The sequence below is a fragment of the Lutra lutra genome, chromosome 3 (genome assembly GCF_902655055.1).
Source record: "Lutra lutra chromosome 3, mLutLut1.2, whole genome shotgun sequence".
In the NCBI taxonomy this organism is placed as follows: Eukaryota; Metazoa; Chordata; class Mammalia; order Carnivora; family Mustelidae; genus Lutra; species Lutra lutra.
Genome location: NC_062280.1, coordinates 71,736,742 through 71,762,049, shown reverse-complemented (window position 1 = coordinate 71,762,049; position 25,308 = coordinate 71,736,742). Strand labels below are relative to the sequence as shown.

Sequence of the window (25,308 nt, the reverse complement as noted above, 5' to 3'; positions counted from 1 at the left end):
AGCTTAGGGACTGGGCCATCCTTCCTCATTGCCATTATGAAATTTGAGGTTCACCCTGAGCCAAAATGTCACTTGTGGAGAGCAAGAGGGAGGAAGGCAAATCCCTTGAAAGATGGAACACTCATGCCAAAGAAAACTAGAAAAATAGCAGAGACTGGTGCTCAGGAGAGAGGAATTTAGGCGAGAGTGATATAAGAATTCTAGGCAGGGGGGCACCCGGGTGGCTCAGTGGGATAAAGCCTCTGCCTTCGGCTCGGGTCATAGTCCCACGGTCCTGGGATGGAGCCCTGCATCGGGCTGCCTGCTCAGCAGGGAGCCTGCTTCCCTTTCTCTCTCTCTGCCTACCTCTCTGCCTACTAATTAATTCGGAACATGAGTTGTGAGAGTGTGTCTTTGTTATTTCTGGATATAATCAAACAGCTCATATGAAGGTCCAAGGAACTAGCTCCTCTTAGTGTTCATTGAGTTCTTTCCTGAAGCCCTAAGTCTCTCTTCTAGCCTATGTTCTGGGGTATCTTTACTCAATTTTTCATCAGTGTAAGTAATATGTGTGTGTGTGTGTGTGTGTGTGTGTGTGTGTGTGTGTGTTCCTCAAGACCCAAAGGAACATAAGTGAGTAGAACAATACCAAACCCAACACACTGAGCAAGTCCTAAGTAATAGAGTCTCAGGTAGGACAGCAGACATCATGGATGTCTGCCCACCAGCACGCACCCCTCTTCTCTGTCCATTGAGTCCTGCCTTTGCTGGGGAATCAGCCCTCTGTGTGCTTCACAGAACTCTGGCCCCTACCCAAAGCAATCACTGCAATCCCAGGTCCTCTGGCAGTGGTTACTTTAGTGATGGCCTCATTTCTGTTCAATAATATGTAAAGCAATGGTTGCTGGGGGACGTGGGGGTCCTGGGAGAGTTTGGGGGATCTGGGGAAAGGAGCCCAAGTCTCACAGAAGGGAGGAGTGTACAGCAAGCACTAAAGTGGCCAGAGGAGACTAGGAAGAGAAACTAGTCCTGACTAGTTAGCTGACAAGTTCACACTCGGGCACAGCACCCTGTTGTCCCAGTGGTCCCCTCATCTCTGCATTCTTGCTGAAGTTTAAGTCGCAGGTGGCAGCATCCGCTTGGCTGAGACCAGGTCCCCAGCTTCTCATGCCAACTCGCAGGGGACCGCAGGGAGGGGTTCCCTGTCCACTTCAGGTTCTGTAGCGGGAGGGAGCCGTTCCCCACCAACACCTGAGACAACAAAAGAGTCACCCGACACAGAAAGAAAGGGTGGACGCTGGGTAGCCAACGGAACCCACAAGTATCCACCACAGTGAAACCAGAGCAATCGAAGCCTCAGAAACAAAACTGCTTGGCCGCTGGAGCCTGAAGGGCCTCGGCGACCTGCTTCCCAGGCTGAAATGCCCCGCGAAATAAAGGGAATTTAGATGCCTCTGACTTTACATTTGTATCTATTTCAACCGGGCATGCAAAAAGTTACGTTTGACGCAACTCAAGAGGCTCGGAAACAGATCCCTGGGGCAGAAGGCACGCGGGGGGACCGGGGCTGGCGGGGGGACCTCGGCCGGCGGGGGGGACCTCGGCCGGCGGGGAGAGGCGCAGGCCCGTGGCCGCGCATGAGCACAGCGTCGCCGGGACTCTGGCTCCGCCTGCTGGTGCAGTTTTTCCTCCGCGGTTGTTCTCGCGGGGCGTCCCCGGCGCGAGGCTCGCGCGTCGCAGCAGTGCGGGGATTAGCCCAGGTGCGCCCCCCAGCAGCGTGGAGCGAGGATTCCCCGAGTGAGAATGGAGGAGGGGTGGCTAATCGAGAAGGCAGTGCTTGGTGGGACGGGATGGGCGGCTGGGAGCAGGGTGTTCTCGTTTCCATTTCAGGACGCACGAGGAGCCCAGGGACTGAGGCGGGGGATTTCTGCGGTTCTCGAGGTGCCGGGGAGGGCTGGGGCGGGGTGCTCTGCGCCTCACTCGCACAGCGTGGACAGAGGGCGGATGCTCCCCTCCTCCTCCTTTCTCAGCCCCTCGAGGGCTGTGCCAGCAGCAGAGGTTGCCTCGGCAGGTCCGTTCTCCTTGCGTGTGTGACTCATGGCCATGGCTTCTCTCTTGCCCAAGACTTGTGCGTGCGGCCCACATCAGCTGGGGTTGATCGCTGCTTCCTGGGTTTGTCTCCCTTCTGCAGCTCTAGGGACCGCTGCTCTTCTCCCACCTGCTGCCAGGTGTCACACGAGGGCTTTCTGTGTTCGTGGTTCACGTCTGGGAGGCGGACCCGCGGTGCCACTGAACAAGCTGAGGCCACTGCCTGGGGACTAACTCACCGCTACACGACGTCAGTAACCCCCTGCGAGGCTGCTGCCCACAGACCTCCTTCTCTCTCAGTGCTGTGGAACGGCCCACCATGGCCAAGTTAGGGTACAGGGCCACTGTAGCCGAGGTTCCTGAGTCTGACGACCCACATTCACAGGGACAAGCCCAGCCCTAACCAGCTTTCTTAGAAATAGTTTGTGGGGGGGTTTTTTGTTTTGTTTTGAGGTTTGATTAAATCAAGTAAAATGGATAGATCTTCAGTGTAGAGCTTAGAGAGTTTTTATGGGTTATGGTCACCACAACCCTGGTGCAGATACACACGTGATTGGAGTTGAGTATGTTGAGTCAGCAAATTCCTCTCCGCGCCTGGACGGGGTGGGGGATGGGAGTCGGGGCAGTACCTAAGGCGGAGGTTCTCAAATGTTATCAGCATCAGAATCACCTGGAGGGCTTGTTAAAACTCAGATTGCTGGGCTTCACCCCAGAGCTTCTGATTCAGTAGGTGTGGGGGTGGGCTGAGAAGTTGCAGTTCTGACAAGTTCCCAGGTGATGCCGATGATGCTTTCCTTCGGGGCCACACTTCGAGAACTCCTGGGCTCGGGAACTGCCAGTAAAAGTTAAGCTGCCTGGTATTTATAACCATACAAAGAAGGAAAGGCCGTTAGCAGAACATCTTTAAAATGTGTCAGCCAGGTTTTTGATGGATGGTCTGTGGGGGCTGACCTTCTCTTGCCTGCCCCAGAGCTCTTTGGTGATCCTGTCCGCTTCTAGCAAAGGGGTCCACAAAGTTTCAAGCATGGATTGGGTCAGTACAAACTCAACGAGCTCAAAAGGATCCATATGCTTTTAAAAACTAGAAAACCCATTTTACCTTTTTAGAGTCAGAGGACTGGTATTTGTAAATTGTTTCGAGATCCTCAGAAGTCTGCACCTATTGCTAGGGCATTTTAAACATTTTTAAAAGGAGGACTAATAAGTATATACTTGGCTTTTGTTCTCGGTTTCTGACACACACCTCCTAAAACCCTTAGAATCTCTAAAGAATGGTAAGTGTCTTGTGCACGCTCATGAGATGTCTGCTATGGGGGTGTGTGTGGCTAGACAACTTCAAGATGTGTGAAGGTTGAACCAAGACAGAATTCGGGGTTGAGAACTTATAGCTCCAACAGTCCACCCCCATCCCTGACCTCCTGGAAGGGAAGACGGACTGGAGACTGAGGTCAATCACTAATGGCCAATGATTGCATCAATCATGCCTACATACTTAAACCTCCATAAAACCTCCTAAACCATGGGGGTTCAGAGAGCTTCTAGGTTGGCGAACACATCAAGGTGCTGGGAGGGTGGCCTTCCAGAGAAGGCATGGAAGCCCCTTTCCACATATCTTTCCCTTACATCTCTTCTAGCTGGCTAGCCTTGAAGTGTGTCCTTTATGATAAACCAGTAATAGTAAGCAAAGTGCTTTTCTGAGTTCTGTGAGCCACTCTACCAAATTATTGAACCTGAGGAGGAGGGGATCATGGGAACCCCCAATTTACAGCCGGTTGGTTGGTCAGAAGTATGGGTGACCATCTCGGACTTTTGGCTGGGCCGTCCTGCCAGGTCTGTGCTAACTCCTGGAAGTCCGCGTCAGAGCTGAACTGTAGAACATCTAGATGTTGTCTAGAGAGTCAGAGGATCAACTGATGTGGGGAAAAAAGCCCAACACCTTTGGTGTCAGAAGTGTTATGAGTAAAAACAGCCCAGGCACTTTAATAATTGTAAAATCAACCACCTAAAATGTGCACTTTTAGCTTTTATATTCACTTTCTGAATCCAGAAACTTTTTTCATAACTTTCTTTCCAAATATTCTAGATTTTTTTTAGCAAGGATTGCATATTACTTTAATCAGAAGAATCAGAAAAAAACAAGCACCAACACAAAAACAAAATTTCTAGGAAAAGCAACAATAGAGGTCTGAGAAGTTGAAATTGTTACCGCTATTTTGATAAACAGCTGTGTTTAATTAAGTATTTCTGTATTGCAAGATATTTGCTTTTCTCTATTTATCTATATCTATCTACCTATCTATCTCACAGTGTCCGTGGGCTATCTCAAAGGACCCAAGGGTTATAATCTTCTTTAATTGACACTATTGCCAGCAACTCCGTCTGATCTTTGGAAGTGTTAGGATAACCTTGCCTTTCTACTTGCTCCACATGAACCAGCAGTCAGCTAACCTGCCACTCCCCGAACTCAGGAGCCTTATTACATGAACTTCTGTTAAACCACCTTATGATCAATTATTTGAGCCAGAACATGGGTCTTTATATGCACTTGGCTGTTTCTCATTGCTATTTGGTCAATAATGTACAAGAAGTAGATTCCTTTAAAAAAAAAAATAGACTTTTAAACAAGAGTTTTAATATACTACCTTCCTTTTTTTTTTTTTTTTTTTTTAACAAGCAGCATGGAGAGGTTGGACCACTGTTTGGAGAAGGATAGGAAGGAAGGTTTTTTTAAAAGAAAAAGTAAACCACTTTCACTGTGGAGCAAATGGATTAATTCTGGTCCTCCTCAATTTATTTTAATTCCTTTATGTTTACTTAGTGTGGGCTCCACTAGCCATTGGTTGTTCTGTGAGCAAACATTCTAGAAACTCTTTCTGTGGAAAGGAATGTACTTGCAGACAAGATTTGAACATCAACCCTGTCTTCTGTGCTTCCAGCGCTGAGAGGGAAGGGACCAAAATGAAAAACTACCATTAGCTAGATTCACAAGGCTTCATCTCCGCATCACATCAGGACAGAACCAGTGTTTGCGTTCTTTGGAGGCCACGGCCACAGGTAAAAGCAATAGTGAAAGTAGGCTCAACTCCAACTGCTTGGGCACAAGCCTAAAGATGGGACCAGCTGGGGACAATCTGCCCTGGGGGGAGGGGGAGTGGCAGCCATGGCTCTTCCATTCTGATGGGGCCTTTCCGGCAAAAGCCAACAAATATATGTAGCTGTTGCTACTTTCTAAAAGTGGCAGCTCATTGGTCAAGTATTTGATTAACCCCTTTTGAATCTAAAATACAAACCCAAAACTCAAAACAGAGTGATGTATCTTTATTTTTTTAATTTTTAAAAAGATTTTATTTTTTTTATTTGCTAGAGAGAGAGAGCACAAGCAGGGAGAATGGCAGGCAGAGGGAGAGGGAATAGCAGGCTCCCCGCTGAGCAAGGAGCCTGCCTATTCAAGACTTGATCCCAGGACCCTGGGATCGTAACATGAGCCAAAGGCAGTGGCCACTGACTGAACCACCCAGGCATCCCAAGAGTCCTATCTTTTTAGAATCTGAAATGAAACTGAGCAGTCCTGGGTGATCTGTCCTTCCCACAATTCTTTGCTAATGGGTCCCTAAACTCATATTCACCCTGCACCTCTCGGGCTCATGGGCTTGCAGCTTTGCTGGGCAGCCCTCGCCACCACCAGACTGCTCTGCTCTGCGGGGCAAAGAGAACATCCTCCCACTGAGCTGGGGTCTGCCCCCTGCAGCCTTCCACGCTGGGCTTCTGGAGCATGTCAGATAAAGGCCTCCACGGGCCGGTATCTGAAGTGTCTGAAGTCTGCAATGTCATCTTCTCTGAGTGTCCTGTCATTCAGAGCAAGCATTCTGAAGGCTCTCATCTGTTCTTCAAATTATAGGTTTGCCATCTCCCTCCCTCTCCACGAGGCTCTCCAGCCTGACCAAGCGCTAAATATGTGGTCTCTACAGGATGAGCACTGAGCGGAGGACCCAAGGGTTATAATCTTCTTTAATTGACACTATTGCCAGCAACTCAGTCAAATCTTTGGAAGTTTTATGATAACCTTGCCTTTCTACTCACTCCACATGAACCAGCAGTCAGCTAACCTGCCACTCCCCGACTCAGAAGCCTTATTACATGAACTTCTGTTAAACCACCTTATGTTCAATTATTTGAGCCAGAACATGGGTCTTTATACACACTTGGCTAAAGAGTGAAAAACTGATTCTCAGGGATAGTTGGCATTTCATCAAAGATCCCATGACTAGTAACTAAGCTTTTAGCATATCATTCCTTGATAGCACACATCCAAGTCTTTTTCAGTCTTGACTTTTTTCTTTTTTTAAGATTTTATATATTTATTTGACAGAAAGCGAGTAAACACAAGCAGGGGGAGAGGGAGAAGCAGGCTTCCCGCTGAGCAGGGAGCCCAATGCGGGGCTTGGTCTCAGGACCCCGGGATCATGACCTAAGCCCAAGGCAGATGTTTAACGACTGAGCCACCCAGGCGCCCCTCAATCTCGACTCTTTCATCCGAAAAAGTATCTGCATCACCAAATAAAACAAAAATTAAAAAAAAAAAAAAACTATGTATCAGGCATTATTTAAGTGCTTTTTTGTAAATTAATTCACTTAATCCTCATCAGTTTTTGAGGTAGGTCCTATTATCATCTACATTTTAGGGTTTCAGAAGATGACACACAGAGAAATGAATAAATTGCCCAAGGTCACGGAGTGGATAACATGGCAGAGCTGGGATCACACTTCAGCAGTCTCGCTCCAGTCTGCTTACCCATGATGCCTCTCAAAGCAACCTTTCCAGTTTCCTGTTATTTACAGCTTTATAAAAAGTATCTCTGATTTTAAGACTCTGCTCGTTTATTTACTCAGCACTTGCTGATTTCCAGGCCTCATGGTTGGCTCTGGGTATCCATGCACAGGACAGATAGGGGACCGTGAGGCACAGGGAGATTTCTCTGTTTTAAGTGACAGAAACCTGACTCCAAACTAGATTAAGCTTAAAAAGGGAGTTTATTGGCTCATGTATCCAAAATCTAAGAGCAATAGATCTTGGTTTGGAGGCAGTAAGATCTAGAGACCGATATAGAGACAGGATCTAGATCCTGTAGTTAGGGCATGGGTGGGGTTTGTTGCCAGAAGACGGTGAAGGAAAGCCTGCCAGGCAGAGCCACCTGTAGACAAGGAAGACCTTCAGGTACAAGCAACAGAGGTCTGTTCTGGTACCTTGAAAATACATGTATTAGAAGGCATAGGGGTGGCTTTTAGCATCATAAAATCAGGTGAAGATCTAGACTCACCAGGATCAATAACTAAGGCAGCTTGGGGGGACCCAAGTAGCATGAGATGAACTGACAGGCATCTTTCCAGAAATGAATTCACACCAGTCTTCCCCCCCACCCCCATCATGTGTCTTCACTCAAAATGAGTAAGCTACCCTTGCACACCTACTAGAATGGTTAAAATTTAGAAAGACTGATCATACCAAGTGTTGATGAGCATTTGGAGAAATAGGAGCTCTACTACGTTGTTGGTGGGAATGTAGAATCACACAAACTTTCCAAAAACAGTTATTTCTCAAAAAGCTAAACTTGCATTTATCATCTGACTCAACCATTATTTCCCTAAGAGAAATGGAAGCATGTGTGTATGCTAAGACTCCTACACGAACGTCCATGGCACTTTGTTCATTATAGCCCCCCCCCAGGGGGAAACAACCGTGATGCCCATCAAAAGGGGAATGGATAGACAAACTGCTATCTCCATGCATTAGAATGCTAGTCAGCAATAAAAAGGAATGAATTGTTGCTGAGCACAAGGGCATGGATGAGCCTAAACTAATTCTGCCGAATGAAACAAGCCAGTCAAAAGAGGTTACATAGTATGTGATTCAATTTATATAAAATTCTAAAACAATGCAAACTAATCTAGTGACAGAAAGGAGATCAGTGGTTTTCTGGGGAGAGCAGCTAGAAGAAGAAATTAGAAAGGAGAACAAGAAAACTTTTTGAGGTGATGGATATCTTTATTATTTTGACCACGATGATTTCGTGGGTATGTACTTAGGTCTCTGTATCAGCATATAAATATGTAGTTTGTTCTATGTTAGTTATACTTCAAGAAAGCTATTAAAAATGTTCTTTGCAAAGTCTACACTAAAGATTTAAAGAGGGATAATAATTCTCCTCTCCCAGTCACCACTATTGGAGAAATTATTAAATATATACTAATTTCTTTTTTTTTTTTTTTTTTTGAGATTTTATTTATTTGACAGAGACACACTGAGAGGGTGAACACAAGCAGGGGGAGTGGGAGAGGGAGAAGCAGGCTTCCTGCTGAGCAGGGAGCCTGATGCAGGGCTCGATCTCAAGACCCTGGGATCAGGACTTGAGCTGAAGGCAGACGCTTAACTGACTGAGCCACCCAGGCACCTGGTGTATACTAATTTCTTAACGTGTCACTGGTAGGTTAGTCTTTGGAGTCTTAGCTCTAGTGAGTGTAGAGTGCCTTGGGGGAAGACAGCATTGAGCTTGTAGTTTCATACAGCCCCACACACTTCTACACAGAAAACTAGGAAATTAGTAAACCAGGATTTTTACATTTGTAGAAACATTAGAAATCATATCGTTCAACTGTGACATTTAATAAGTGAAAAAAAAAGAATCAAAGAAGTAATTTGCCAACACTTGTTTTGCCAGTAAAAGAAAATCATGGTATAATTACTTAATTAAAAAATTATCTTCCTGGGGGGAGGAGTCAAGATGGCGGAGAAGTAGCAGGCTGAGACTACTTCAGGTAGCGGGAGATCAGCTAGATAACTTATCTAAAGATTGCAAACACCTACAAATCCAATGGGAAATCGAAGAGGAGAACAGCAACTCTAGAAACAGAAAGTCAACTACTTTCTGCAAGGTAGGACTGGCGGAGAAGTGAATCCAAAGCGAGGGGAAGATAGACCGCGGGGGGGGGGGGGGGGGCTCCTGGCAAGCGGCGGAGCAACGGAGCACAAAATCCGGACTTTTAAAAGCCTGTTCCGCTGAGGGACATTGCTCCAGAGGCTTAACTGGGGTGAAGCCCACATGGGGTCAGCGTGGCCTCAGGTCCCGCAGGGTCGCAGAAGGATTGGGGTGTCTGAGTGTCGCAGAGCTTACCGGTATTAGAACGGGGAAGCCGGCTACAGAGACAGAACCGAGGAGTGACTCTCAGCTCGGGGTTGCCTTGAACCGGTCGCAGGCTCGGTCAGCTCGGAGCGCGGCCGGAGGCCAGGGTGACGGGAGTCATTGGGCGCTGTTCTCTGAAGGCGCACTGAGGAGTGGGGCCCCGGGCTCTCGGCTCCTCCGGGCCGGACACCGGGAGGCCGCCATCTTCATTCCCGCCCTCCGGAACTCTACGGAAAGCGCTCAGGGAACAAAAGCTCCCGAAAGCGAACCCTAGCGGATTACTCAGCGCGGCCCCGGGTAAGGGCGGTGCAACTCCGCCTGGGGCAAAGATGCTTGAGAATCACTACAACAGGCCCCTCCCCCAGAAGATCAGCAAGAAACCCAGCCAGGACCAAGTTCACCTACCAAGGAGTACAGTTTCAATACCAAGGAGAGCAGCAGAATTCCAGAGGAGGAGAAAGCAAAGCATAGAACTCATGGCTTTCTCCCCATGATTATTTAGCCTTGCACTTAATTTAATTTTTTTTCTTTTCTCTTTCAATTTTTTTTTCTTCTTCTGCTAAATTTTTTTAACTTTTACCCTTTTCTTTTTTAACGCTTTTTAACTAGTTTAATCTAATATATATATATATTTTTTCCTTTTTATATTTTTTCTTTATTGGTTTTCTTTTTTTAATTTTTTCTTTTTTTTTCTTTTTTTTCTTTTTTTTTCTTTTTTTTTCTTTCTGAACCTCTTTTTATCCCCTTTCTCCCCCTTCACGATTTGGGATCTCTTCTGATTTGGCTAAAGCATATTTTCCTGGGGTTGTTGCCACCCTTTTAGTATTTTACTTGCTCCTTCATATACTCTTATAGGGACAAAATGACAAGGCGGAAAAATTCACCACAAAAAAAAGAACAAGAAGCAGTACCAAAGGCTAGGGACCTAATCAATACAGATATTGGTAATATGTCAGATCCAGAGTTCAGAATGACGATTCTCAAGGTTCTAGCCAGGCTCGAAAAAGGCATGGAAGATATTAGAGAAACCCTCTCAGGAGATATAAAAGCCCTTTCTGGAGAAATAAAAGAACTAAAATCTAACCAAGTTGAAATCAAAAAAGCTATTAATGACGTGCAAACAAAAATGGAGGCTCTCACTGCTAGGATAAATGAGGCAGAAGAAAGAATTAGCGATATAGAAGACCAAATGACAGAGAATAAAGAAGCTGAGCAGAAGAGGGACAAACAGCTACTGGACCACGAGGGGAGAATTCGAGAGATAAGTGACACCATAAGACGAATCAACATTAGAATAATTGGGATTCCAGAAGAAGAGGAAACAGAGAGGGGAGCAGAAGGTATATTGGAGAGAATTTCCCCAATATGGCAAAGAGAACAAGCATCAAAATCCAGGAGGTTCAGAGAACCCCCCTCAAAATCAATAAGAATAGGTCCACACCCCATCACCTAATAGTAAAATTGACAAGTCTTAGTGACAAAGAGAAGATCCTGAAAGCAGCCAGGGAAAAGAAGTCTGTAACGTACAATGGTAAAAATATTAGATTGGCAGCAGACTTATCCACAGAGACCTGGCAGGCCAGAAAGAGCTGGCATGATATATTCAGAGTACTAAATGAGAAAAACATGCAGCCAAGAATACTATATCCAGCTAGGCTATCATTGAAAATAGAAGGAGAGATTAAAAGCTTCCAGGACAAACAAAAACTGAAAGAATTTGCAAATACCAAACCAGCTCTACAGGAAATATTGAAAGGGGTCCTCTAAGCAAAGAGAGACCCTAAAAGTAGTAGATCAGAAAGAAACAGAGACAATATACAATAACAGTCACCTTACAGGCAATACAATGGCACTAGATTCATATCTCTCAATACTTACCCTGAATGTTAATGGGCTAAATGCCCCAATCAAAAGACACAGGGTATCAGAATGGATAAAAAAACAAAACCCATCTATATGTTGCCTACAAGAAACTCATCTTAAACCCGAAGACACCTCCAGATTTAAAGTGAGGGGGTGGAAAAGAATTTACCATGCTAATGGACATCAGAAGAAAGCAGGAGTGGCAATCCTTAGATCAATTAGATTTTAAGCCAAAGACTATAATAAGAGATGAGGAAGGACACTATATCATACTCAAAGGATCTGTCCAACAAGAAGATCTAACAATTTTAAATATCTATGCCCCTAACGTGGGAGCAGCCAACTATATAAAGCAATTAATAACAAAATCAAAGAAACACATCGACAATAATACAATAATAGTAGGGGACTTTAACACTCCCCTCACTGAAATGGACAGATCATCCAAGCAAAAGATCAACAAGGAAATAAAGGCCTTAAATGACACACTGGACCAGATGGACATCACAGATATATTCAGAACATTTCATCCCAAAGCAACAGAATACACATTCTTCTCTACTGCACATGGAACATTCTCCAGAATAGATCACATTCTTGGTCCTAAATCAGGTCTCAACTGTGATCAAAAGATTGGAATCATTCCCTGCATATTTTCAGACCACAATGCTCTGAAGCTAGAACTCAATCACAAGAGGAAATTTGGAAAGAACCCAAATACATGGAGGCTAAACAGCATCCTTCTAAACAATGAATGGGTCAACCAGGAAATTAAAGAAGAATTGAAAAAATTCATGGAAACAAATGATAATGAAAACATAATGGTTCAAAATCTGTGCGACACAACAAAGGCAGTCCTGAGAGGAAAATATATAGTGGTACAAGCCTTTCTCAAGAAACAAGAAAGGTCTCAGGTACACAACCTAACCCTACACCTAAAGGAGCTGGAGAAAGAACAAGAAAGAAAGCCTAAACCCAGCAGGAGAAGAGAAATCATAAAGATCAGTGGGTTAAGCCTCTGCCTTCGGCTCAGGTCATGATCTCAGGGTCCTGGGATCGAGCCCCACATCGGGCTCTCTACACAGTGGAGAGCCTGCTTCCTCCTCTCTCTCTCTGCCTGCCTCTCTGCCTACTTGTGATCTCTCTCTCTCTGTTGAATAAATAAATAAAAATCTAAAAAAAAAATCATAAAGATCAGAGCAGAAATCAATGAAATAGAAACAAACAAAAAAAAACAATAGAACAAATCAACGAAACTAGGAGCTGGTTCTTTGAAAGAATTAATAAGATTGATAAACCACTGACCATATTTATCAAAAAGAAAAGAGAAAGGACCCAAATAAATAAAATCATGAATGAAAGAGGAGAGATCACAACGAACACCAAAGAAATACAGACAATTATAAGAACATACTATGAGCAACTCTACGCCAACAAATTTGACAATCTGGAAGAAATGGATGCATTCCTAGAGACATATAAACTACCACAACTGAACCAGGAAGAAATAGAAAGCCTGAACAGGCCCATAACCAGTAAGGAGATTGAAACAGTCATCAAAAATCTCCAAACAAACAAAAGCCCAGGGCCAGATGGCTTCCCGGGGGAATTCTACCAAACATTTAAAGAAGAACTAATTCCTATTCTCCTGAAACTGTTCCAAAAAATAGAAATAGAAGGAAAACTTCCAAACTCATTTTATGAGGCCAGCATCACCTTGATCCCAAAACCAGACAAGGATCCCATCAAAAAAGAGAACTACAGACCAATATCCTTGATGAACACAGATGCAAAAATTCTCGCCAAAATACTAGCCAATAGGATTCAACAGTACATTAAAAGGATTATTCACCACGACCAAGTGGGATTTATTCCAGGGCTGCAAGGTTGGTTCAACATCCGCAAATCAATCAATGTGATACAACACATTAATAAAAGAAAGAACAAGAACCATATGATACTCTCCATAGATGCTGAAAAAGCATTTGACAAAGTACAGCATCCCTTCCTGATCAAAACTCTTCAAAGTGTAGGGATAGAGGGCACATACCTCAATATTATCAAAGCCATCTATGAAAAACCCACCGCAAATATCATTCTCAATGGAGAAAAACTGAAAGCTTTTCCGCTAAGGTCAGGAACACAGCAGGGATGTCCGTTATCACCACTGCTATTCAACATAGTACTAGAAGTCCTAGCCTCAGCAATCGGATAACAAAAGGAAATTAAAGGCATCCAAACTGGCAAAGAAGAAGTCAAACTATCACTCTTTGCAGATGATATGATACAATATGTGGAAAACCCAAAAGACTCCACTCCAAAACTGCTAGAACTTGTACAGGAATTCAGTAAAGTGTCAGGATATAAAATCAATGCACAGAAATCAGTTGCATTTCTCTACCCCAACAACAAGACAGAAGAAAGAGAAATTAAGGAGTCCATCCCATTTACAATTGCACCCAAAACTATAAGATACCTAGGAATAAACCTAACCAAAGAGACTAAGAATCTATTCACAGAAAACTATAAAGTATTCATGAAAGAAATTGAGGAAGACACAAAGAAATGGAAAAATGTTCCATGCTCCTGGATTGGAAGAATAAATATTGTGAAAATGTCTATGCTACCTAAAGCAATCTACACATTTAATGCAATTCCTATCAAAGTACCATCCATTTTTTTCAAAGAAATGGAACAAATAATCCTAAAATTTATATGCAACCAGAAAAGACCTCGAATAGCCAAAGGAATATTGAAAAAGAAAGCCAAAGTTGGTGGCATCACAATTCCGGACTTCAAGCTCTATTACAAAGCTGTCATCATCAAGACAGCATGGTACTGGCACAAAAACAGACACATAGATCAATGGAACAGAATAGAGAGCCCAGAAATAGACCCTCAACTCTATGGTCAACTCATCTTCGACAAAGCAGGAAAGAATGTCCAATGGAAAAAAGACAGCCTCTTCAATAAATGGTGTTGGGAAAATTGGACAGCCACATGCAGAAAAATGAAATTGGATCATTTCCTTACACCACACACAAAAATAGACTCAAAATGGATGAAGGATCTCAATGTGAGAAAGGAATCCATCAAAATCCTCGAGGAGAACACAGGCAGCAACCTCTTCGACCTCAGCCGCAGCAACATCTTCCTAGGAACATCGCCAAAGGCAAGGGAAGCAAGGGCAAAAATGAACTATTGGGATTTTATCAAGATCAAAAGCTTTTGCACAGCAAAGGAAACAGTTCACAAAACCAAAAGACAACTGACAGAATGGGAGAAGATATTTGCAAACGACATATCAGATAAAGGGCTAGTGTCCAAAATCTATAAAGAACTTAGCAAACTCAACACCCAAAGAACAAATAATCCAATCAAGAAATGGGCAGAGGACATGAACAGACATTTCTGCAAAGGAGACATCCAGATGGCCAACAGACACATGAAAAAGTGCTCCACATCACTCGGCATCAGGGAAATACAAATCAAAACCACAATGAGATATCACCTCACACCAGTCAGAATGGCTAAAATTAACAAGTCAGGAAATGACAGATGCTGGCAAGGAAACGGAGAAAGGGGAACCCTCCTACACTGTTGGTGGGAATGCAAGCTGGTGCAACCACTCTGGAAAACAGCATGGAGGTTCCTCAAAATGTTGAAAATAGAACTACCCTATGACCCAGCAATTGCACTGCTGGGTATTTACCCTAAAGATACAAACATAGTGATCCAAAGGGGCATGTGCACCCAAATGTTTATAGCAGCAATGTCTACAATAGCCAAACTATGGAAAGAACCTAGATGTCCATCTACAGACGAATGGATAAAGAAGATGTGGTATATGTACACAATGGAATACTATGTAGCCATCAAAAGAAATGAAATCTTGCCATTTGCGACGACGTGGATGGAACTAGAGGGTATCATGCTTAGCGAAATAAGTCAATCGGAGAAAGACAACTATCATATGATCTCCCTGATATGAGGGAGAGGAGATGCAACATGGGGCTTAAGGGGGTAGGAGAAGAGTAAATGAAACAAGATGGGATTGGGAGGGAGACAAACCATAAGTGACTCTTAATCTCACAAAACAAACTGAGGGTTGATGGGGGGAGGGGGGTTGGGAGGGGGGGGGTGGGATTATGGACATTGGGGAGGGTATGTGCTATGGTGAGTGCTGTGAAGTGTGTAAACCTGGCGATTCACAGACCTGTACCCCTGGGGATAAAAATATATGTTTATTAAATAATAAAATTAAAAAAAATTATCTTCCTGGGCAAATGACAAAATAATTACTAACAACAATCTGGACAGATATTTTTGGTTGGTTGGTTGGTTAGTTTCTGCCTCTTCAGTAATCTCTGTGACTTATTTAGTCTAGAGGTGCTCCTTCCCCATAGGAAAAAGGGCTGGGAAAGAAGTGGAGTCACTTGGCTGATCATGTCTTTCTGAATTCAGCTATTTCTCCACCAAGGTCTGGACAAAGATTCCTCAAACATGGTGGCCTAGTGGTGGCGCATATCTTCCTTGTGTCAGTGAGCCGTAAATTAGAGGGATCATGTTTGCTGATTCTATCATTTTATTTATTTATTTATTATTAACAAACATATAATGAATTATTTGTTTCAGGGGTACAGGTCTGTGAGTCATCAGTCTTACACAATTCACACACTCACCATGGCACATACCTCCCCAATGTTCATCCCCCAGCCACCCCATCCCTTCCACCCCACCTTCCAGCAACCCTCAGTTTGTTTCCTGAGATTAAGAGTCTCTTATGGTTTGTCTCCTTCCCTGGTCCCATCTTGTTTCATTTTTCCCTCCTTTCCCCCCAATAACCCCTCCACCCTGCCGCTCAAATTCCTCATATCAGAGAGATCATATGATAATTGTCTTTCTCCCCATCCTCACCATTATCTGTCGTTTTCTGACTTGTTAATTTTGGTGTGAGGCGGTATCTCACTGTGGTTTTGATTAGTATTTCCCTGATGCCAAGTGATGTGGAACACATTTTCATGTGTCTGTTGGCCATCTGGATGTCTTCTTTGCAGAAATGTCTGTTCATGTCTTCTGCACATTTCTTGATTGGGTTATTTGTGCTTTGAGTTTGGTTGAGTTGAGTTTAGTAAGTTCTTTATAGATTTTGGATACTAGCCCTTTATCTGATATGTCGTTTGCAAATATCTTCTCCCATTCTGTCAGTTGTCTTTTGGTTTTTTTGACTGTTTCCTTTGCTGTGCAAAAGCTTTTGATCTTGAAGTCCCAATAGTTCATTTTTGCCCTTGCTTCCCTTGCTTTTGGCAATGTTTCTAGAAAGAAGTTGCTGTGGCTAAGGTCAAAGAGTTTGCTGCCTGTGTTTGCCTCAAGGATTTCGATGGATTCTTGTCTCACATTGAGGTCTTTTACATTTTCTTTATCTGAGTAAAATGGACACACCGTATTACGTTAGTTTCAGGTGTACAACATAGTGATTCAACCTCCCTATACATTATGCGACACTTACCACAGGTGTGGCTACCATCACCATACAACACTATTACAATATCATTAACATAATCCCCGTGCCGTACCCTTTATTCCCCTGACTTATTTATTCCATTACTGGAAGCCTGTGTCTCCCACTGGCCTTCACTCATTATGCCTACCCCCTCCCACTCCCTTCCCTCTGGCAACCATGAACTTGTCTTCTATATTTATTCAGCTTTTTGTTTGTTTGTTTTTTTTCACTTGTTTTTTTAGATTCCACATTTAAATGGAATCATATGGTGTTTGTCTTTCTCAGTTGGACTTATTTAGCTTAGCATAATACCCGTTAGGCCTATTCACATTGTCACAAATGGTAAGATCCCATCCTTTCTTATGGCTAATATTCCATTGTGTATATGTATGTATGTATGTATGTATGTATGATATATAGAGATATAGGTATAGATATATATCTCATATCTTCTTTATCCATTCATCTATTGACGGACACTAGTTTGCTTCCATATCTTGGTCTTTGTAAATAATGCTGCAATAAACACAAGGATGCATATATCTTTTCAAAACAGTGTTTTCATTTCCTTTGGGTAAATACGTAGTAGTAGAACTATCATAAGGTAACTCTATTTTTAACTTTTTGAGCAACCTCCACACTGTTTTCCAGAGTGGCCGCACCAGTTTGCATTCTCACCAACAGTGCACGAGGGTTCCTTTTTCTCTACATCGTTGCCAACCCTTATTTCTTGTCTTTTATATTTTAGCTATCTGACAGGAATGAGGCGATATCTCATTGTTACTTGGATTTGTCTTTCACTGACAATCAGTGATGCTGAACATTTTTTCATGTGTCTGCCGTATGCATGTCTTCTTTAGAAAAATGTCTATTCAGGTCCTCTGCCCATTTTATTTTTATTTTTTAAAAAGATTTTATAATTTGACAGAGAGAGGCACAGTGAGAGAGGAAACACAAGCAGGGTCAGTGGGAGAGGGAGAAGCAGGCTTCCTGCTAATCAAGGAGCCTGAGGTGGGGCTCTATCCCAGGACCCTGGGATCATGACAGGAATCAAAGGCAGATGCTTAACGACTGAGCCACCCAGGTGCCTCCTCTGCCCATTTTTAGATCAGATTGTTTTGTGTGTGTGTGTGTGTGTTCCTTTGGCATGTGTTTTAATTAGTAAAGAAGAACAATAACAACAAAACATATATCCAAGAGGTCTTTCCAACAATTAGATTATTATTTAAATAGTGGGACTCCTCAAATACTTTAAACAACCTGATATATAAGACATCTGGTTCATTTCAATAGCAATTTTGACACAAGTTTCACGTTTTTTCGATCACATTTTGGGGACAGGTGGCTAACCTTTTGCAATATAAAATAAAAACAAAATAATACTTCTAAAGCATACCTTATACAAAAATTGATTTCAGAAGTATGGAAAATTCAAAGCCCTAGAGGTGCTAGAATAAAATATTGATGAATGCGGATTATATTTGTTCTATGGTAAATGCTCAGGGCACATTCCTTATTCCCTTTGAGAACTGCGCTTTCTCCACATGCCCCTCCCCAGATGAGCCCCTTAGAGTTTGTGACTCCAGCATTCCCTGGACGCCATTTAAGTTTTTGGATTGGAGAGAAGGGCACAGAATAGGCCAATTTACTGGATGGACTGTGGGAGTTAGCTTCTCTTTCCCGTGAGTTAAAACTGAGGCAAAGAGATGCCAGTCCGCTCATCATGGTGCCAGAAGTGGGGTGCCCACAGTATGGAGAAAAGAAGAGGGAAGAGTGATGTGGATGCTCAGAGAGAAGCAGAGAGGAGAGGTGAAGAGAGCGAAGCAGGTAAACTCAGAGAAATGGGAAAGACGCTTTGGTTCCAGGTAAGGTTTTTAGTTCTGAGTTCCAGAATCTAATGTGGCCACGTTGACTCTCCTACCTCCAGGTTACAGTTTAGATCCCAAATATTATGATGAATTTCCCTTTAGTTATGCCGGCTTCTGTGGCTTGCAAATAAAAAAGCCTAAACGGAAGCAATGGTCTTGGCAAAATTCTAGGTATGCCATCACAAGCAGAATCCGTAACAGAAAAATTCTTTGAAAAAAATCTGTCCTCAAAAAAATTAAAAATTTCTTTATCTAAAAGAGTCACAGGACTAAATTAGGAGAGCACTTGGGGACAGAGAACTACCTAGGTGACTAAGAGCTATGTTCTTACTATCGCTGAAAATCTATAGCGAAAGGTAAATACGCTAATGACAACACAACATCAGCACAGATCTCAAAATAGGCCATTTCCAATAGAAATACAAACAACCGATTTATATGTAAAATGTTCAAGTGCCAAAAAGAAAAAAAAAAACCTGATTAAATACTATTTTTGGTATATCGGGGTGGTAGGCAGTCTCCAAAGTGTCCTCCCACTTTAAATTTTGCCTTCAGTATGGTTTTTTTAAGCAAAGCAGCCAGGGGGCGCCTCTTGAATCCTAAGTGAGAATAAGTCACTCCTTTATTCTAATTCCGCGTCTGGTTCCGGTCTTGTCTACAGAAACCCTTCGCCCCCAGGACCCCAGAGCAGCCCCCATTACCTCACTAACCACACCCACTCTTGCCCTTGCCCCGTGCACTCCAGCCTCCTGCTGGGTTGTTGCTGTTTCAACACAGGAGGGGTGATTCAGCCTCCAGAGCCTCTGTTCCCTCTGACCAAAACGCTCTTCCCTCCATGTCCTCACGCCCTGATCCTTTCTCTCCTTCAGGGCTTTGCTGAAAAGTCACCGTCTCTGTGAGGGGTTCTCTGTCCTCTGTACTTACAGTGGACACCCCTCTCCCCCTGCACACCCTCCCCTGTTTGATATGTTTCTGTAGCACTTACCACCTTCTGGTACACAAAATAACTTAACTATTTCGTTAATTGCCTGTCTCTTCCTATCTCGAGCAAAAGCTCCACCAGGGCAGATATTAGCACACAGCCAAGCCCGTAACAGGCGCTCAAAAAGCATTTGATGAACGAACAAATGAACTTTAAAAGCATAGTATCAGGGTTGTGCCAAGTCTGGGAAGTAGTTACTTTCATACACTGTGGATGAGAATGTAAACTGGTGGTGTGTTTCTTTTCTTTTTTCTTTTTTTTTTTTTAAGATTTTATTTGTTTATTTGACAGAGAGAAAGAGAGAGATCACAGGTAGGCAGAGAGAGAGGGGGAAACAGCTCCCCGCTGAGCAGAGAGCCCTACAAGGGCCCACCTGAGACCATGACCTGAGCCGAAGGCAGAGGCTTAACCCACTGAGCCACCCAGGTACCCCTGGTGGGGTGTTTCTGAAGGATAATGTGGCAATAGGGATCAAAATTCTTAAAGCTGTATATCTCTTGTAGAACATTAATTTTACTTCTAGAAAGTTCTCGTAAGGAAATAATGTATTAGAGCATTTTTGAGGGGGTCACCTGGGTGGCTCAGTCAGTTAAGCGACTGCCTTCGGCTCAGGTCATCATCCCAGGGTCCTTGGATGGAGCCCAGCATTGAGCTCCCCATTCAGTGGGACGTCTGCTCCCTCTGCCCCTCACCCCACTCATGCTCTCTCTCTCTCTCTCCCAAATAAATAAATAAAATTAAAAAAAAAAAAAAGGACCTTTTTGGTTACAAAATACAAGAAGCTGCTCCGGGTAGTTTAATAATTGTGAGGTGATTTATACAAAGGATTTATTACATTATTAGCCATATTACAAAGAAAGAAAGGGAGAATGCATCATGTGGGACATTTAGACATCTCTGCCACCCCGACCCGCATAGGGGAGGCTCCCCAGGAAACAGTCAGAGACTCGGATTTTCATGCAGAAAGCTTAGTGGGCGGTGCTCTTGGAGTCAGTACTTGAAAGCAAGTGAGGAAAGGAGGACTGGGCAGAGGGCAAAACCGAACTGTGATCCATTGTGATCAATGCTGTAGTCAGTGGCACGGGGAGCTCTAGAGTTGTCCCATATTGAGGTAAGGAGCCAGGCTTTTACACCCACATATCAAACAATCTTTGGATGCAGGTTGCCCCTGCAGAGGATATGTGACCTTGGTCCAAGCAACTCTTTCAGCCCAAGGGCAAGGCCTGGGAAGTGACTCAGCTGGGAGCCATCAGCAGCAGACATTCCTGACATCTGGGAGAACGGCTACCTCCATCCTGGAGGGAGGATCTGGACAGTACCAGGACCCAGCAGCATGCACTCTATCTACAGAACTTAGGGAAAGTTTTCATTCTTCCAAGCCTTCGAAGGACTGGAATCAGACACTTGAATGCCGACAGGGCTCTCTCTCATCTTCATTGTTTTTGATGCATCTCTTTCACTCTGGACTGTTATCTGTTCCTTATTGCACATGGTCAAATATTGTTTCCAGCATTCCCCAATTTAAACATTACAGTTTCATCCTCAGAGAGCAGGCAATTCAGAATGAGCCAGCTGGGGTTGGTGTCCATTCCCTGACCTACCAATGACACAGTGGAGGGGTAAGACACACGGTACAAACATGTTATAACCATCTGGACTCGAGGAGGCAGGAAAATGGACAAATCCTTGCTGACATGTGCCATATCTATAGAGTTGGGGAAAAAGTCTCAAGTAATATAAACTAAAATGTAAACAGTGGTTACTTTTTAGTGGTGGTGGTGGAATTAACAATGGTTTCCCTTTCCTCTTTTTCTTTTTGCGTGGCTATCTTTGTAACTCTTATGTGTAGAGAAATAATATTTTTGTAATTGAAAATAGTTTTGGGGGGTGCCTGGGTGTGTTCAGTCAGTTAAGTGTCTGACTCTTGATTTCGGCTCAGGTCATGATCTCAGGGTCCTGGGATCAAGCCCCACATCAGGCTCCACACTCAGTGCAGAGTCTGTTTGTCCCTCTCCCTATGCTCCACCATGTTCTCTCTCTCAAATAAACAAATTTTTAAAAATATTTAAAAAAAAAAGAAAATATTTTTTAAAAAGAAGAAGTGGGTACCCATCTCTGGCCCTTTGGATAAAAATGGCCACTAGTCACTGGGTATAGAAAGACTATTCATATAAAGTAAGATTTTCTAGGAACTGGGATGAAAAAACAATCTGGCTTGAGTTTGCAAAGCTTATTCCACTGAACTGTAAACAAACTGAACATGGAAAAGCCAAATACTCAGCACTTATAATTAACCTTCTTACATCTCCTCACTCCTTAATCCTCCATCACGTAAGCACCAACTTTAAACAAAACACCTTCTGTTTGCTTTTGCCAGAATGTAAACCATTGATGAGAATGTTATCAATATCTTAGCACGCTGCCCCCCAGGAGGTCCAGGACACAGATAGCCTATTTGGAATCACTGTATTAGCTTTTATACTTACACGAATGTATTCAGCTATATTTGCTGAGTATCTGTGTGCAGCAAAATATAAAGAAAAACACAGGGCGCCTGCGTGGCTCTGTTGGTTAAGCATCCGACTCTTGGTTTCAGCTCAGGTCATGTTATCAGGGTTGTGAGATCGAGCCCCACGTTTAGTTCCATGTTCAGCGCAGTCTACTTCTATCTCTCTCTCTCTTTCTCATAAATAAATAAAATCTTTGAGAAAGGAAAAACACAACAGAACCCTACTCTTAATCAGCTAAGGATCCAGTAGGTAGAAAGTGTGTGTGTGTGTGTGTGTGTTATTCACAAATTATATGTTATATGTGGGTGTATATACACACTCAGAAAACTATAACAAAATGTAAAATGTATTGAGACCCATAGCTGGACTCAAAGGACGGAGTTCTCTGGGAATTAAAAGGATTGGTTATTTCTGGGTGGGTGGCTTCACGGAGAATTTCAGTTTAAATGATTGGGGAATTTCAGTTGGACAATATCATTATACATTTACTTGTTTGGACAGTTTTGTTTGTTTTAACCAAGCATCCCTATTAGCATATCCCTCTACTGCCATGGTCTCCACAGGAGCTTGAAAACTAAAAAGAGGCCGTAAAGAAAAACTAGCACTAAATATTTTCAGTCACATGACACTCCTAACTCCAGTTTTAGGGGAGGGAAAAAAAAGGTGGGGCTTTAAGGCCCCGGATGGGGGAGGGGTCCGGGGATTGGAAAAGACTACAGAATGTGGATGCTGTCAAGCCTGATTTTCTCCTCTGAGAAATGCCTGGATCTGACCCCGATTACAGGCAAATGCTAATTCTTCCCTGAAAGAGACTGTACTATTAAAAAAAAAATGCTGGAAAAATGATTTAACTGTTTCATTCCATTAAGTAATGGGATAAAAATGCATGCTGAATGGTAGAAAGCCTAATGTTTCCCATCATAGCTGGGGAGGAGGAGAAAAAAAAAAGGCTTTTAAGATTAAAAAGAGACTTTACTTCAATTTGCAGGGACAAACGAAATGCACTAATACGCCGGGGCTAGAAGGGGTGGGGGAACAGGCATGGCCATGCTGAGTGAAGACCGGATAGGAAAGCTGTTTCACATTCTGGGTGTTTTCTCCTTTTTGTTAGGACTCGTGCCCTACTTCATCCCGTCTGTCTCTAGAGGCTATCTTTCTCTACTTCGCATTGTTCTTCAGAAGAAACACAGGAAACACAGGAAGACATACCCTAAGACAGCTGATTTCCCTTCACAGCTCCAGAAGTACTAGGCGCTTAGAACATTTTTAAAGCCTAGGAATCGGACTAACCCAGAAAATAAGGAGCATTGATGAGGTCACTCATGGATACAGTAAACACTCAACAGGAAGTTATTTACTCTACCTCAGATTAAAAATTTGAAATCTTACTTGCCAGTTAAATAAATTTCACCCTGGCACTCATCTGCTCCGGAACCCATTCTCTTTTGACTGCTTGTATTTCTAGGGTGAGCAACATCTGGGCCTTGTGGGGGCCCTTTCCTTCTTCCTCTTCTTCTCTCTACTGCTGAGCCGGCTGCCTCCCACCGGTCACCATCACCCAGAGGGATTTCAGGTCAGGCTAGCCCTCTCCCAGCATTTAAATAATTTAACCCCCCTCCAATTATATGGTGTTTCTTTCATTTGGTCTGTCCAAAACATATATGAAAAATTTCTATCGGGACACCTGTGTGGCTCAGTTGGTTAAGCGACTGCCTTCAGCTCAGGTCATGATCCCAGTCCTGGGATTGGGTCCCACATCGGGCTCCTTGCTCAGCGGGAAGCCTGCTTCTCCCTCTGCCTCTGCCTGCCACTCTGCCTGTGCTCACTCTCTCTGACAAATAAATAAGTAAAATCTTAAAAAAAATTTCTATCAAAGCCCTTTGCAAAACATTGAGTTCATAATAGGTGTTTCAAATATACACGTGGTTTGCTTTATTAATTGGACTCTGTCTCTTTGCATATCTGAGCTCCTGGCATGTTATCATCATCAATAAATGAAAACATGTGTAATTCCTAAACTGGATTAAAACTGGAACATCAACTCTAAACTCAATTTTTTAAACAGCAAAATATTTGTTTATGGTATTAGACTAACTTTTATAATAAAGGATCCTCAAAAAGCAAACTGTATGAATGTATATGAATATGTTAGTGATCAAAATGTATCTGTGGCTAGACCTTTTTATAGAGAACAGTGGTGTGCTCTAGTTAACCAAGCATCGGAGCTCTGAGGTGGAAATCCTAGACCCTAAGATTCCCCTTTCCCCCATAAGGTTGCTGTGAGGTTCAAATGAGAAAATGTATGCAAAGCATTTCACACAGTTAGTTGCCTGCACTGATTTTAAGCTAAATTCGAATGAGTTTTGTCTTGGCCATCTTTCTCACCATCTCTCTTTCTAATGAAAGGCCAGATTCCTCAGCTTTTTTTGGTGTGTGTGTGTGTGTGCGCGTGTTTCAGAATCAAGGCGAACGGATAGAGAAAGACCAGCATGGAGAGGCAGGAGGACAGGGAGCAAGGTTCTTGCTTGCTGGGCCAGTTCCTGGATCTTCCGAATAGTGAGGAATTTAGGTCCCAGGCGAAGGTTAAGGAGAGTAAACAGAAGCAGAGAGGCCAGTCTGCACAAAGGGAACAGAGATGAGGGCAAATGTAGGGAGGTCCTAGACTGAGGCCTGGGAGACAGTTTCGGAGACTTGAGAGTGCTCTGCTCCAAAACAGTTCCAGGGGATGATGAAAAAAGAGGAAAGGGGGTTTCGGGAAGTGTTCCTGGGAGGGACAAGGTGGATACCCTATAATGTTCTTTGCGAAATGCGAATAAAGACTACAGCTCCTTTTTAGTTACTCTGCCAGATTCTTTTTTTTTTTTTTAAGAGTTTATTTATTTATTTGACAGACAGAGATCACAAGTAGGCAGAGAGGCCGGCAGAGAGAGAGAGGGGGAAGCAGGCTCCCCGCTGAGCAGAGAGCCCGATGCGGGGCTAGATCCCAGGACCCTGAGATCATGACCTGAGCCGAAGGCAGAGGCTTTAACCCACTGAGCCACCCAGGCGCCCCTGCCAGACAAATTCTTGCTCGGAATGTAACTGTAGGCCATTTGGGGTCCTGGAGTAGATTCGTCTTATGATTAGCTCTATCATTTTTAGCCAATTATTAACATCAATGAATACTTACCCACCCCTCAATGTTGTTTCTACAAATATAAAGCCTACTGGTTCATCACATATGACCAGACTTGGAATCCCAGTTGAGGCTCAGCTGGAAATCCTAAAACATATAGAAAACAATTTTCCTGATGTTGAATCAATTGTATATTTTGAAAGAGATTTAAATTATTTTAAG

The 25,308-nt window shown here is 43.4% G+C and overlaps 1 long non-coding RNA gene across 1 annotated transcript; it reads left to right on the top strand.

Annotated features, from left to right (window-relative positions):
- The first annotated feature begins 1,662 nt into the window (after positions 1-1,662).
- Positions 1,663-23,580, top strand: LOC125096022 (uncharacterized). Its single transcript, XR_007126034.1, has 3 exons — positions 1,663-1,776; positions 2,171-3,341; positions 22,960-23,580. It is a non-coding gene; the product is annotated as an uncharacterized LOC125096022 (long non-coding RNA).
- The last annotated feature ends 1,728 nt before the right edge of the window (positions 23,581-25,308 follow it).